The 14,397-nt window shown below is 40.2% G+C and overlaps 1 protein-coding gene across 3 annotated transcripts in view; it reads left to right on the top strand.

The window, feature by feature from the left end:
* LOC127573099 (uncharacterized protein C7orf50) overlaps positions 1 to 14,397 on the top strand; it is a 281,007-nt gene that overhangs the window by 125,233 nt on the left and 141,377 nt on the right. The gene's annotated exons all lie outside the window — the stretch shown is intronic.

The following is a 14,397-nucleotide window of genomic DNA, read 5'->3' as shown; positions in this document are numbered from 1 at the left end:
TCTCCAGTAAACATTTCACTCAATGAAGAGCTAAAGGCAGAGGGACTTGCTTCACTAGAATTGACAGATGAATCATTCTGTTTCCTGATTGCACATTTGGCACAGGGAAAAGAAACTTTCTGAGAGAGGTCTGAATTAAAAACTTACGCATTTGGCGCAAAGTACAAGGCAAAGTTTGAAGTTGTGTAATCAATAGCAACCTATATTTCTACAGCATTATTACATTATAAAAGATCTCAAAAGACAGAGAGAGTTGTAAAAAGAATTTAGGAGCTTTGGATACAGGTGGCTGAAGACTCTTTTGCTAGTGGTTGGGATGGAGGAAGTGGGGGACTCACACTGGAGGCTAGAGATAATGAGTTTATTATAGGAAATGAGGGGGCCTTTAACTAAATGCACAACTGCAAAGGCTTTCAGTTCCAGGGATCACTGTTGCACTTTGTGACACCCCGCTTGAGAATAAATGACATGAATATTGCCTGAAGGAATTGACATATAAATTGGAAGGATGGTTCTCAATGCAGAAAGTAGTTGGGTAAAGTTCAATTAACCTAGAGGCTGTTAGCAACATGAGAGGGAGAGGAACTTGAATCCCCTCTGTCTTAGTTAAGATTGGTCTGTATGCACTAAACAGGTAAGTGTATATGTGCAAGATGTGACATCATTCATTTGGTGAGAAGGAATGTACTATCTGGATTAAAGTGTACAACCTTGTGTGTGGTGCTGGCAGTGAAATTGCCCTATTAACTGCACATAAATTAATCAAACAGCAGACTGAAACCACTTGTAGCAGCAAGAAGTTGTAGATGGAAAGGATGCTAACTTTAAACATCCATGAGTCTATTTCATTGTCTGGGTCTTTAAAAAAATTTAGTGCAGTTTTACTGACAATTTTATATAAAAATTCTTCACCTGTTTGGAAAATTGGAAATGCTTGAGTTACTTTGTGTGACAGGGAACTTTAATGAGAAACCTCAGCAAGAAAATATTCCAAAGGGGATGTAAGGTATTCTTCTGGGGTGAAATATCAGAGAGAAGGAACCATGGTCTTACAAGAATGTCTGTTAGCCAAACTGGCTTCAGAAACAGAGGCATTGTTTTGCTGTAGTTATTTTCATTTACAAAATTTCTGTGCGTTTGGAATATTTGCTTTTACGTGATCTAAGATGGTTTTAATTAGCAGTTTCATCACCTAGGACTGGCTTAGACAGTCAGATTTCCTGGAGTTGAAATGGTTTTGTTCACTTTTATTTACCAAACTACGAACTGAAGTGCTTATAGAGTTCGAACTAATTCATCTACAAATATTGGACTTAGTATTTTTGCAACATCCTCCTGTAAGCTATCCTCAAAAGATTTTCTGGCCTTTTGTACATTCTACCAATGGCAGTGTGCCATTCTGGGTCTTAAGCAATAGATTTCCTTTCCCAAAGTTTCTTTCAGTTGCTCCCCAAAAGCTGCCTCTTTAACAAAGCTGTCCTAATATTCCTTTCTGTTGCTTGGAGTTAAATTTTGACACCTTGAGTCAGCCAATCTTGAACTCTGAAGGAAGAAAGAAAAAGTAGTAAAGAAGTTTACTTTTCCCAGAATTACAGAAGCAGTAGACTACTTCATGCATGTTATTATTGGAAATCATCAAAGTAAGTTTGTGAGTACTGTAATGGATCACAATAATATTTACTCTGTGATTAAATCAAAATTCAGTCATGTCAGTTTTCACTTTATTAGTTTTAGAGCTTACAGTCGCTTTTGCGGTTAATATAAAACTACCCAATCACGGATGGCCAGTCCAAGTGTACAGCTGTTTCAGAAGGTGTGCTTGTTTGATCTTGTTTGGAGCTTCTTCTTCTGACCGGATTGTCCCGCTGCTTTTTATTCAGTGACCTTCCACAGACATATACACAAAAGAATTCAATCAATCCTCCACTTGACAAATTCAATCAAACTGCACATCGATTGTCTCACCATGTTTGTCTCATTATATTGTTTCCACAATGTCATCTGGTTTCGATATCCTGTTGTTATTTCGCACCTTTTCTTGTACTGGTACTTGTTGCAGATGACTTCACAGCACTTTACCCAAAGATCTCTCTACCTTATTTTAAACCACATGTTACAATTAAAATAAGAGTTTGTACATTAGATCACATTGATAATTTTTACATTGCAATACTGAGACCTAAACTCTCGCTTCAAATAGAAATCTAAGGACAAATTGAATATATTAATTGAAGACACACTTACAGGCCTACGTAGGACAAAAGAGAAAAGGAGAAGAGAAATTCCCTTGTGGAAGAACAGGTTTAAGAAATATAATGTTAAGAAGAGACTTTACACTTCATCATCTGTTATAAGGGAGCCCCTGTCAACACTATAGGGACCAATAAGCTGCCAAATAAGGTAGAGTAGGCAAGATAAGTTGGAGAAATTCAATAAAGAAACTATAATCGTCCCTAGATTTTAAAATGGATGGACACTCGGAAGTTTAAGGGATGAACAGAGGATCAGTTAGTGGATCAATTGATGCCAAGCACAAGAGATGAAAGAAAGAAATGACATGTACCTCTATCATATCTTCCATAGTCTTAGGGTGCACTAAGCACTTTATACCCAGTGAAGTATTTTTGAAGCATAGTATTATTGTAATTTAGGAAATGCACATCCAGCTTGTGTATAGCAGGCTCCTATAGGCAGTGGTTGTATTTCATATTGGTTTCTCATGTTTGAATTCTGAGAAGTTTGCAGATTTACAAAGTGTTTGCCTCAACATTGATGGTTCGCCAGAACTAACAGGCCCCACTTCACTGGGTTAAAATTTACATATACGATTACTAATCTCATTGTTATTTTTTACTTCTGTTCTTTATGCTCTGAGCTATGCAGCATTAATCAGAGAAAACAATCTACCTTCACATATTTTAAATGAATTGATTTATAAGTGGCTGTTTTGAGAAATTCATTTTCATCTTGTGTTTGCTCCACAACACCATGCAAGCCATGATACTGACCAAAAGGTCTACAACAGAGCCAGTTTCAGTTGATTATTGTCAGACAAGGTGTGTCATTGCTCCCAACAATTTTCACAATGTTACATCTCAACTCAAACAAACTGCATGGGGGAGTGGACCTAATCTTCAGAACTGCTGGGGATCTGTTTAGCCTCCTACAGCTATGCACCCAAATCATGGTAACCCGGGCCTTAGAAGGTGAATTGGAGTATGCAGAAGATACTTGCATTTGTGCTTGGAGGCTGAGACATTATTGAATTATTCACTGAAGCATACAAGAGGATGAGCACTTGCACTCAATGACTACAAGACCAGAGTCCTCTACTAACCTTCTTCTTGCTGCACCACACTGCCCCCCAACAATGAAGGTTCATGGCGAGACCTTGGGCAACGTGGACCACTTGCCATAACTCAGGAGCCACCTCTTGTATACAGCACAGAAACAGGCCCTTTTGGCCCACCTCATCCTGACCGTGATGCCTATCTATGCTAATCCCATTTGCCTGCATTAGGCCTGTATCCCTCTATGCCTTTCCTATCCATACACCTGTGTACGTGCCTTTTAAACTTTGTAATTCTATCTGCCAAAAGCCAACATCAGTGATGAAATTCACCACCATCTTCAATGTACTGGCAAAACGTTTGGTCAATTAGGGAAAAGGGTGTTTGAAGATTAAGGCCTCAGATCTGCTACAAAATTCGTTGGCTATTGGGCAGCAGTGATTTCTGATCTCCTATGTGCCTCTGAGACCTGAATTACTTACTGCAGGCACCCAAAGTATAAGAAAGATGCCGCATTTGCTATCTTCATTAAAAAAAACTCCAATGATAAATGAACCAACATCAGTGTCCTTCCCTACACCAACATCCCTGGCATTGAGACACTAGTTACATTCAGTCAGCTATGTTGGGCTGAACACATCACTGGCATGGCCAGCATCAGACTTCCAAAACAGGTACTCCATTCCCAGCTCTGTCATGAGAGGAGACTACCAGGTGGACAGACGAGAAGATTCAGGGGTGTGCTCAAAGACTTCTTGAAGAAATGCAGCATTCCCATTGACTCCTGGAAACCTCTGGCCCACGACCACTTAAAGTGGAGAAGGAACATTTTGGATGGTGTCAAAAAATCCACGCACAGAGAGCAGACAGAAGCCCTGGCTAAGTGGTGGAAGGAGCCCACCACATCACAAATTGAGTATCTACCCAGTGAATGAAAATCAAGCAACAGATACTGGAAATCTGAATGAAAACATAAAATGCTGAAAACATTCAGCAGGCCAGGCAGCATTTCAGGCCTGTGACCCTTAATCAGATTTGTGTGATCAGAACCGTTGTGATGTAGGGTCTCCCACCTGAAACGTTAACTCTGTTTCTCTTCCACAGGTGCTATCTGACCTGCTGAGGGTTTCCAGCATTCTCTGTTTTTATTACTTATCCATCCAACCTGTCAGGCAGCTCGTCCCTGCCCCATTTGTGGAAGAGTCTAGTTCCAGATTGGTCTCAGTAGTCACCTCAGAAGCCACAAAACCAGAGTGGGAAGTAAATCATCCTCGGTCCCAAGGAGCTGCCTAAGAAGATAAGTAGTGTGTGGAATATGTGTGACTGGAAAGGTTGGGTGGGCATTCAGCAGAAATCATGTTCCTCACACCAATGCTGCAATGAGTATTTTTAAATAAGCTTTAAAATTCAACCTGAAACAGGAAACATTCTGCAGATCAATTTGTGAAGCAGTCTCTCCTTTCTGCTTCAAGTGTGGTCTTCTTTCAGGGTTTTGTGCAAATACCAACATCCGGCCTTCAAATCCTCAGTAGCCGGAAATAACATACTGGCAACATAGAAACTGAGCAGACAGTATTGTGACTTTGGGCTTAACGAGAAGGATTGGCCTTTATTTCACTGGGCCCTCTTAATTATTGAAATCTGCTCACTGTGCCTGGCAAATGTGCAGTACAAACACTCCTTCATAAGTTTTCTGCCTTCTGCACTGAATATGGTTGCAGTCACTTGCTTTCCATCTCCCCACACATCCCAAATATGAAGGAAATCAGTTGCAATGGAGTTGAGCTATTTCACCACAGGCAAGTTCTTGGAGGAGTATGTTACGCTTACCCACAGGAGAAAGCCCTCAGGGCTATGGGTACTGCCAGCTAGCACACATATTTATATAATGATCTCCATGTGGAAAATGCCTTGAGGTTCTTTCCACTGAACAAATAGGAATAAGTCATGATAAGGAAGAAAAAAGGATTTAGGAAGAGATAGCTTTAAACGGCTGGACGAACAGATGAATTTTGTGAGGGTTTTTTGTAATGGAAACGAGAGGAGGTTCGACCGGGTGGGTTGAGACATTGCCAATATGTGACTTAAAATAAATCAGCAGAAAGCACAACTTAAGCAATCAGGGATTCTCCTGACACCAAGATACAAAAGTCTTGGTCAAATAAAGCTTTTATTTTAAGCTCCTGCCTGTTCCTGCATAGATGATGCTTTGCAATCAGTCAAATCCAGCAAAAACAGCAAAATAAGTAGTTTCCAAATTGCATTTAAGTCCCCAAAATGAACTTGTGTTTTGGAAAAAAAGAACGTAGAGTGTTTCAGTGGTGGACTTACACTTGCTGTGTCCTGCCTCCCTTCCCGCATGGAGAAAAAGAACAAATGGAAAGAGAGGGATTAGGAAGGAAATTAAATAAATTGTCATTTGGTCAATCTTTGGTGATGATATTCCTATATTAGTATTGTCTGAATATAATTGTAATAAAAAAGAAAAAGTTATAAATGCTCAGCAGTCCACAAGGATGTTGAGACTGGAGGGCCTGAGTTATTAGGAGAAATTGGATAGGCTGGGACTGTTTTCTCTGGAGTAAGTGAGCCCTGGGGTGACCTTATGGAGGTTCATAAAATCATGTGGGGCATAGATAAGGTGGATAGTCAGTCTTTTTCCTAGGGTATGAGAAACTTGATCATATAGGTTTAAGGTGAGAGGGGAAAGAGTTAAAGGGGAACTGAGGGGCAAGTTTTTCACATAGAGGGTGCTGGATGTATGTAGTGAGCTGCCAGAGGAAATGGTAGAGGCAACTACTATTACAACGTTTAAAAGACAATGGACAGGTACATGGATAGGCAAGGTTTAGAGGGATATGGGCCAAGTGCAGGCAAATGGGATGAGTTCAAGGCACCTGGGTTGGCATGGATGAGTTGGGCTGAAGGGCCTGTTTCCATGCTGTATAACTCTATGACTCTCTGAGGTCAGGCAGCACATGTGGAGAGAGAAGCAGAGATAACATAAGTTGGCAAATTTTTGTCAAAACATTGCATTTTTTTGATTTCTGTTAATTATTGCTGGGTCATATCATATTTTATGTCCTGTTCCTTCAATCCTTGCTTACCTAAATGGCTTCCTGACTCTAGTGTATTTAAAATTTTTGTCATTGAGTTTCTCTGTACTTGCTTCATCCACCCATTTTTACACAAGAACTCTCTGCTACTTGGTGCCTTGTCTCTTGAGTATCTAATTTATTTCCATGGCTTATTGGAGACAGAGTCTTCAGCTGTCCCATCACACTCAAGTGACCTCCCTCCCTTCACCCCTCCCATCACAATGTCTTTTTTCCTCCCTTAAAAACCTGCAGAATTCTTAGGCTAGCCACTTCCTCATCACCTTGTTTCTGATCTGATATCTATTTGAAGTATGTCTTGTATGATCTGATATGGACATTTTAAATTAAAGATACCATCCAAACAGAAGCTTCTGCTGTGTTTTAACTGAATGAAGAACTTTAGCCAAAAAGTTGCTATTGCTGTAATTGCCTTGTTAACTTTTATCTTGTAGCTTCCCATTGACACCCTTTTAAAGATATTCCTTCAACATTATAAAAATTACTTAATGTTGGGCAACTGCCCTTTGGAGAGCTGTTGAGTGCACAGTTTGAACTTGCAGCTCCTCTGGACTGATCATTATTGCAACAAACCTGCTTCATGACTGTCATATCCCACAATCCCCATTGGTGGGTGACTGATCCAGTGTTTGTGAACCTTACCAATGGGAAGGAACAGAACAAAGGATCAAGAAGCTTTCTTGCTATGAACACTTGGCTGCCACTAATAGTCTTAACATTATGTTATGGATATTTGGATTATAGTACTCAATTTTGATTAAGACCAAAAATTAACAGAATAAGATAAGATAAGGTATCTTTATTAGTCACATGTACATTGAAACACACAGTGAAATGCATCTTTTGCATGGAGTGTTCTGGGGGCAGCCCACAAGTGTCACCATGCTTCCAGTGCCAACATAGCATGCCCACAACTTCCTAACCCGTACGTCTTTTGGAATGTGGGAGGAAACCAGAGCACCCGGAGAAAACCCACGCAGACACAGGTGAACGTACAAACTACTTACAGACAGCGGCCAGAATTGAACCCGGGTTGCTGGTGCTGTAATAGCATTACGCTAACCGCTACACTACCATGCCTGCCTTATGTATAATGTTCAATAACACATAACAGTGGGAAAAGAATTCATACTATTCTTCCAAACTACACATCCATCCCACATCCCAAATGAGTTGTACATATTTTTAGTATGGTGTGCGATCGATCATAAGGTAATAAATCTGCCTGAGGCCTGGTTTATCACTCTTCCTTCCCTTGAAATGAAAAGAGCACCTACAGAAACCATCCTCAGCACTTTTCCCACTGAGCCTGGCTGAGTCCTTTTCATGTATATTGATGTTAATCAGAGACTTGAACTTTCTTATGCAGTCAAGAATCATAATATGTCAGAATCCCTCCTGTTTTAAATGATTCAGTAAAGCTGTGCCAATTCAAGTCTGTAACCTCGAATATCAGATATTGTCAGCTAAGATGAATGCATGATATTTACTGCAAACTGCCTTGCTTCAATTACAGCATGTTAAAATTCAGGCAATTTTTTTTCCATACAATATGTTGAAGAAGTTGCTGTGATGACGCCAATAAAATGTTATTCAACCTAAGTGCATCAACAAATTATTAACTATTACATAACTGCATGTAGAACAACCCTTGTTCAAGGTTTACAAGGTTGGTAGAAGTACATAAATTTGCAATTATTTTTCAAGGTACAAGCGACCAGTCAAGCATTTGGAGAGTGAAGGAAGAAGATCCTCGATATGAAGTTCAGTACCAAATATGAACACTTTTAAAATAGATAATGTACTTACCTGAGTCGCTATGACTTGATTTAAAATGATAGCCTGTGATAATCTGATCAGTATGTCTCCTGCTTGATTCATGAGGAGTGTTGTTCAGAGTAGAAAGGAGTGAGCTTTGATTCCTAAACCTCCCTTGAGTCAAAAGGAGGAACATTTACTTAGAATGTTCTTGTGCTTAGTTACTTTTTTAGTGACTCCTGCTGAGAAGTTTGAAGATTGCTTGAAGCCATGGTTAGAATTAAACTGTGGAGCCCCTGATCTGCCAATGCTTTGCTTGTGCTCATGTAAACACATGCATCAGCTTGAATCAGAATTGCAGACGAGAAGCTCTGATCCTTGTCTTCAAATTCCTGAGGGACTCATCCCTCCCTGTCTCTGTACCTTTCTGCAATCCTCCATGGTCTGCCAATTCCTTCACCTTTGGTCTCTTGTGCATTTGCCACCCCCACATCCCATCATTGGTAGCCTGTCTTCAACTACCCAAGTTCACACTGGGTATCCATCTCCAAGTGCCATGTCCCTACCCTAATTTATTTAGAACAAATCTTTTAGACCAAGTGTTGTTCTCCTCCTTGGGCATAGTATCATTTTTTTGTGCGATTTCAGTCCCATGAATGTTTAGCATATTAAAAGCACTTTGTAAGTACAAGGGAATGATTGAAAGGGAATGAAACACACAAAATGAATTAAATGGATCATTTGATTGGGACTAGATCCTTAATCTGCCTGGCCCACTTCTTTTATAGGTTCCCATGTCTCACCACGGTAGTGAAAAAAGTAATTGGGTTCAGCATATCTGATGTGTCAGATTTTTTTCCACAGACTTGCATTAGGGATGTTTATATAAATAGTTCTGTTATAAAAGTGCCTGTTGTACTGTTGCTAATGTAAACCAGATTAGAGATCTGTTTTAATCACAAGATAGTGAACCATCAAGTATTGAAAAGTGTGACGTGGCAGCACCAAAAAAAAATGCAAAACAGGCTGCTAAACACTTCAACAAAGATCATCACTTTTATTAGGATATAGAGCAGTATGTGAGAGAAAAATGGCCATATGCAGCAATGTAGCCATTGTGTATACATGGGAATTCTCCAGTTAAAACAGTTCCAATGCCTTATTCTTATTCATGGACTCTGCACTATCAAAATGCAAATTATGTACTTAAAAACAAATTGCAGTCTAAAACATGACAGGAAGAAAGATGAGGTGCTATTCCTTGAGCTTGCACAAGGTCTCATTGTAACAGTGCAGCAGCCACAGTGAGGTCAGAGTGGTCAGGGCTCAGTTTCCTCAATATACCAGTACATTTGACTGCAACTTTCTTGCTGGCCATCTACTTGCAAGTGATGGGACACTCCTTTTCCTTTGCAAACTGAAGGGAAGTCATTCATATACTGATCAGTACAAGGATCAGTTATAAAAATAAGAATGAAAATCAAGAGGTTAAAAAGAACCATGCCTTAATTGCTTTCAGTATAAATAAAGTTTATATGTTAAAATAAACTAAATGACATATCCTAACTGAAGGTCACATGCTTTGTTCAGACAATAGAAGGAAGTACAGTGGTCTGTTGAGATGACTTCTCAAACTGAACAGACATGCACAATAATGGTCTCATTGTGTATGTGGGATCGGGTACCAGATATTCCTTCAGAAAGTCCAATGGACATGGCCATGCATGAATAGTGGAATGAGGCGACAATTGGATTTGGAAAGGATGTCTTTCTCAATTGGACTGTTTCCAAACACTTCTGTCAAGGGTCACACATGAATAACTATCAGTACAGCAAAGTGCTGGTAGAAATTCAGGGTCTGTGGAACGTGAGCCCCATGGGGTTGATGATTTCAGAAGAGCAAGGCAGAAAATTGCAGAGAAAACTTCCTGTCACGTTTTAGACTGCAAGACTCCATATCAAATTCTCCAACTTTAGATAACTTGCTCTTTCTTTCTTTGTATTCAGACTGCCTGCTTCTTGTCTGCTATCCCTTTTTTTCTTTTCATTCATGTTTCAGTTCATGAGCATGTTTCAGTAGGCCAAACTATATAACACGACACAGACGTCACAACATTTCATATACAAGGAGCTTAACTGCTCCTTAGCAGCCCCATTATTTCACACTATCAGATAAATTCCTTTTGTTCCACCCAATGTCATCTTCTCTGCTACCCAGACTAGTTCGTTTCTCTCTCAGCTCTGACAAAGTGCCCTAGACATGAAGTGTTAACTGTTTCTCCTTGCACCAGTGCTGCTTGACCTGCTTAGTTTTTCCAGCATTTTCTATTTTTAGTTGCTCTGCTGGGAGGTGGCATGGACCTGATGGACTGTATGGTCACCTCCTGTATCCTAAAAGATAATTCCCCTTTACTTTTAGTACATCAAACTTTTTACTGTTTGAACTCATTGTTTTGTGTTGCATGTTTGTGATGCTAATGCAAATGGGTGTATTACAATGACAGCCACTTCCCCTTTTGACTCCAAGAAAGTAGGGTTAACCAAATACTTTTATTATGAGGATGCTCTTTAAATTATGATGATTTCATTTTCTGTCAGAAAATCATTTCCTGTTTTTTTGGGTTTTGAATTCTGTGTTCAGATGTGAAAATGTTAATGCTGATTTAACCTTAAAAGGAATTAAAATTAATCTTCATTTACTTTTAGTGAAAAAATATAATTTTAAAATGTTATAGATTTTCCTCTTTTTTTGGCCCTCTTTGCCCACTTGCCCAGAAACCAAATTCTCAACTTCATTAAAGTTGGAAGTGAATGAAGTGCACAGAGGTGAATGAGTCTGCAATATATTTCTTCCTGAGCACCTAAAATAATGACAACCTCCTTGTTGTCACAGCTAGTACCTTCACTGTGGCAGTGCTGAAGGAATCATTGGATTGAGCTCCATTGTGGATTGTGGTTTGGTTAGTCAATGCCACAATCCTTTCTCCAATGTCACAATCCTTCCTCCAATGTCTAGAGTTTCTTTGTCCTCTGTGCCTACACACTGCAATGTGGTAGTTGGAAGCACATTGGAGGTCTGGTGCTGGGGCATCTGATTTCCTGCTCTCGGTTGGACGCACTGTCGACTTCAGTGCAGTTTCAGATTGTTCTAAGCTCAGGGTTTGGATCCGCCTTGCATCTGACCCAACTGTTATACACCAGCTGTCTGGAATACAAGCAGTGAATCTCATTCATATGAATCAGGTCACTGACCTTCAATAAGGATGTTGAGGTTCAGGATTTCACTTACTTTTCTTCATTTTACATTATTTATGTTTTTCATTAATTAATAGACATTTAAGAAAAAAATTGTACATTACCTTTTGTTTAGGGATATTTAATAGTACGTAAGTTATTTTTAAATGACACTGGAATGGTAGTGTAGCAGTTAGCGTAATGCTATTACAGCGCCAATGACCTGGGTTCAATTCCCGCCGTTGTCTATAAAGAGTTTGTACACTCTCCCCGTGTCTGCATGGGTTTCCTCCCACATTCCAAAGACGTACGGGTTAGGAAGTTGTGGGCATGCTATGTTGGCGCCGAAAGCGTGGCGACTCTTGGGGGCTGCCTCCAGAACATTCTATGCAAAAGATGCATTTCACTGTGTGTTTCGATGTATATGTGACTAATAAAGATATCTTATCTTATTTTGGAATTGTCAGTTTCTGCCACCAGAGCAGAGTCTCCACTTGCGACTTGCTGCAACTCATGGAAGGGCTGCAGTGTTCAGCCCCCAGCAAGGTCCGTCCTGCAGCTGCTGTAGCAGGCGGTGGGATTAGCATTTGGGCTTTGTGTCATTGGCCGATGGGCTTGAGTTATTTTTAAATGACACTAAATATCAGAGATGTGCTGGGGATGGGGCTTTAGTGTCTGCCACCAGAGGCAGAGTTGTCACTCAGAGCTTGCTCTGCCTCACCACTCAGCTCAATGTGTTCATTAATATAGTAGGAGAGTCTAGGATCTGAGGACACAGCCTCAGAATAAAGGGATGACCCTTTAAAACAGAGAATTTCTTCAGCCAGAGGGCGGTGAATCTGTGGATTCCATTGCCACAGAGGGCTGTGGAGGCCAAGTCATTGGGCATATTTAAGGCAGAGATTGATAGGTTCTTGATTGTAAGGGGGTTAAGGACTACAGGGAGAAGGTGAGAGAATGGTGTTGGAGAAAAAAAATCATCCATGATTGAAAGGTGGAGCAGAATTGATGGGCCGAATGGCCTGATCCTACTCTTATACCTTATGGTCTTACATCTGTCCCTGCAAAACCCATCCAAACTTCATTAGGACATGTCTATCCAACGCATATTCTATGGAGTAAAATCTGAACTCAGTCCTGCATCACTCTCACCCATTCCTGCCCCTTCCCTCTCACATCACCTGTATCCCCACTGGTACATTATGGATGGTAAGCCAATTAGAATTTTCAAGAACAGGATTGGTAGCATTATGATGGATAAGGGATGGATTGGGAGATAAAGAGCATAGGTAAGTAAGTGGAACTGAGCAACTGCTCAGCAGCCATTTAATTGAATCGAATTGCTAAACAGATAAGGTGCCAGTTCTGAAGAAGGGTCTTGACCCGAAATGTCGACTGTCCATTTCTCTCCACAGCTGCTGCCTGACCCGCTGAGTTTCTCCAGCATTTTGTGTGTTGCTCTGGATTTCCAGCATCTGCAATCTTTCTTGTGTCACTAAATAGATTTGCATCTGTTACCGTGTTACACTTTCTTTTAAAATGAAACTTATAGTTTTGATGGGGTGCTAATGGTCACATCTGCATGCCTGTTTGGGAAGTGGGGACTTTGTTCTCACCTTTAAACCTGCTTTGTGTTCTGCAAGTCCTGCTTTTCTCATAGAGGAGCAGTAAAACACATTCCAGTGAAAATAAGAAGAGATCTTGTATAATACAAGAGATTTAGGGTCTGCGGCTTTTGAGTAACAGTTGGTATGCCATAGGTCTGCATCCTTGATTTCATTTTGGGATGTGGGTCATGTGATTCCCCCTCAGTCTTACCACAGGTTATTTATACTAACTAACAATTACACAGTAAAGTTAATGAAACATTGTTATTTTTTGAGTAAAGTTGCTGAAACCTTGACTCCTCCCCTCATTCCCTTAGCTTCCCTCATTTAAATGGATAAGTGGTTAATGCTGCTTTTCACATAATTGGGTGTCATTCTGTATTAATTTAATTCTATATTTTTGTGACATTTTTTTAAAAAATGGCTACAGCCAAGAGCTGTCTATCTGCACACCATATGGAACATTAGTTACGAATTTAAAATGTTGGAGAGATTTGGAACAATTTGGGAAGATTATTAACACTGTCCAAACAGTGAAACCTGGCGTGGTAATTTAGTAACCTTAGAAGGCCATTTAACCCTGACCTGCCAGCACACAGAACCCCCAACCCTGAATACAGCCACCCAGCAATGAAGTTAATCAAAGGCAATTCATAAATTTGTTTACAAAGAGCAGCCTGGCCTGAGCCCAGGAACTTGAGCTGACCAGAACCTGATGCATATACTCAGCTTCAGTGAGTTCAGTCCAAGTAATTAGGCTCTACTCTGAATATCTCCTCCACGGGTTAGTGTCAGTTTTTGTCTAATATTGTTCTAAGTGTCATGTCTTAGGATGTTTTCATGTGTTAATACAAAAATGCAAGTCATTGTCAGCAAAGAATACCCAGGTGGCAAAAATTAGATATGGCAAATAGCATGCTTTTTATTGCTTGCACAAGTTGTGTATGTACTTATACAAGATTTAGCCAAGGCCTTGAGATTCTAGTCTGTTAGTGGGCATACACTGCACACATTTTATTAAGCTGTCCAATAAATGAAGAAAAGTGTTAAGGAATGTAGGAGGTCGATAATTACCAGCTGCATTGCGACTTTAAATTTTGTTTCTATTTTCTTTGTGGAAAGTTTCACCCTTCCCAATGCTCTTTCATTTGCTCCATGCTGTGCCTTGTGCCAGAGGCCATGCAAGCAGACAGCTGACCCATTTACCTGCTTCTAAAGCCATTCCTGAGTTGGCAATAGTCAGGTAAATGTAAGTAGTCTGTACAGAACGAATATATTTTTTAAGTTCTGCTTTGCAATTACCCTGAAGGTTTGATGAAGATCAGCAGTTTGCTGTGTGTGAAGCTGCAGGCGGAAATGTGGGTAAGGTTAGAACACTGAACATCAGAACAC

The sequence above is a fragment of the Pristis pectinata genome, chromosome 8, assembly GCF_009764475.1.
Source record: "Pristis pectinata isolate sPriPec2 chromosome 8, sPriPec2.1.pri, whole genome shotgun sequence".
Classification (NCBI taxonomy): Eukaryota; Metazoa; Chordata; class Chondrichthyes; order Rhinopristiformes; family Pristidae; genus Pristis; species Pristis pectinata.
This window is presented reverse-complemented; position numbering and strand designations above follow the sequence as displayed.